The following is a 2,401-nucleotide window of genomic DNA, read 5'->3' as shown; positions in this document are numbered from 1 at the left end:
AGAAGAGTGAGATCATATCCCTACTATTTTGGCTCCCCAAACATGACAAACACAAAGGTTTAATTCCCATCCCTTATACTACTGAAGACAGGGGACTCCTAATTAGACTATGTGTGGGGTCTTTCCTTGTTCAATTGTGACCAATCTTTATAGAAGGTCGAGCATTCTGATCAACTCGAAGGAGTTGAGAGCATAGGCCTACTTCTTTATCAAATCAATGAGATTGAATGTTCTTATTAAGCTATGTTTCAAAACTTAGAAATGCCACGCTCTTAATTAATAGAGCCGAGGTCCACCTACCTGATTCGGAGCTAGCAAAGGCTAGGTGCATTTATGGGGGTCTTCGTTCCTATTGCACACTATCTACAATTTGAAGGCTTTTTCATTAACGTGGAAGGGACCTATAAGAAAAAGATATTCAAATCTAGAAGTTAGATTCAGGAAACTGCAATCTTTACCAAATGTGCTGCAAAAATACTCATATGCATTACAGTAAACCTTATATGTGTTATTCTATCATGCAAATGCACTATAAAATGTTTCATATGCTCCACAGAAATGATTAAATGTGTTACATAACTATTCAAAAGAGCTATAAGAGATGCAGATGCATTATAGAACTATGCAAATACATTACAAAATAATGTATATGTGCTATAGAAAGATTACATGTGTTAAAATACAGTTCATAAGCATTAGAATATCTCTTGAATTCATTGAAACAAAATGCAAAAGCGTCAGAAGATTCGGATCTGGTCCTTCTATGCTCGAGGAAGACTTTAGAATGTTGTTCTTGTTTATAGGAGGTCTCCCGAATGCAATAGAACCTATATTTGATCAGATCTGCACAAGAGAATAGCAAAAAAACATAGATCTATCCTAGAAATGAAAGATTAGACTAAAAAACTTGAAAATAGAGAGGCTTTTAGTTTAGCCCCACAGTGGGCACCATTTTGTACACAGTGTGAACACATATTCATGAAACTTTAGTGTAGAATGCAAATAGACTGATGACGAACTATGTTAGACCCAAGATATCATCATTAGAATGTAATCTCTACAAGCATCTCATGTTTCCCTAACTAAAACTACTAAAATAGCTCTCAGACCAACATCTTAGTGATAGTTCTAGAATGAGATTATGCTAAAAATGCAGATCTATAATGAAAAAATGCAAGATCTATGACAACAATGCAGATTATATGTGAAATACAACTCCTACAAATGCTCTTGAAATGATCATGTCATGAACTAATATGCAATAAAAGATGCTAAATGATACAAAATGATGCTAAAATGCTATGAACTCTCTACATATGCCTATATTGTAGATGCATAAAAAACTTGGGTCCCTTGCCTCTTAGATTTCCCTCCTATTTATAGGATTTCAGAAGGGGTTGGGGTACGAATCAAGATTTTCACTTTTGACTGGGGGGTGAAAGTGAAACTGAAAATATCTCATAAGAGGCCAAGATGATTTTTCAAATTCTTTTAAATAGTAAAAGGGAGATTTTCAATCTTGTGAGGATAAATGATTTTATTTATTTAATAAATGATTTATTTTCAACACTTTGTCTTTTTCTTCCTCCCTTTTTGAATTTCATTTTATGAATTTGAATTGTTTTCTTCCTCTTTATCAAGTTGATTTAGGTCTTGTCAATTTGATAGGTGATTAATGACCTGATGTGATTTTTTATTTGAAAGTTTGTTGTGTTTTTTCTTATTTTCTCTTTAATTTGGACTTAATTGATTAGAATTGCATGATTTGGATCTTTGACAATTTTTGGGTGTATACACTACTGACTGGTGAGAATGAACCTGATTAAAGAAGGAGCTTGTCTCACACAAGGTGTAGATGTGAAGACAAGTGTTGTGATGTGATCATTGATGGTGGAAGTACTAGCAATCTGGTGTTAGAAAACATGGTTACAAAGTTGAAGTTGAAGAGACAGAAACACCTGTGCCCATATTGTATTGCTTGGGTGCAAGATGACCAAAAGGTCATGGTCAGTGAGAGATGCTTAGTGAAGTTCATGATTGAAAGCTACCAAGATGAGGTACTTTGTGATATCATACCTATGGAAATATGTCATATGTTGCTAGCTAGGTCATGGTAATTTGACAGGCATGTTGTACATGATGAACGAACAAATACCTATACTTTGACAAAGGATGGAGTGAAACATAAGTTGAAGCCATTGAAGGAGAAAGAAGAAAAGGTATGTAGTGCTACTAGAATATGTTTTGTTGATGGAAAGGATTTTTTCCAATGTATGAAGTGTGAGCATATGTGTTATGCTATAATTCCAAAAGATGGTAAAGAAGAAGTAGAGGAGGTACCTGCAGAAGTTGCATATATGTTGGGAGAGTTTTTTGGTATTGTGTTAGATAATGTATCTAG

This window comes from Cupressus sempervirens, chromosome 9, assembly GCF_028749045.1.
Source record: "Cupressus sempervirens isolate cs-2001-9-10 chromosome 9, ASM2874904v1, whole genome shotgun sequence".
Lineage (NCBI taxonomy): Eukaryota > Viridiplantae > Streptophyta > Pinopsida > Cupressales > Cupressaceae > Cupressus > Cupressus sempervirens.
This window is presented reverse-complemented; position numbering follows the sequence as displayed.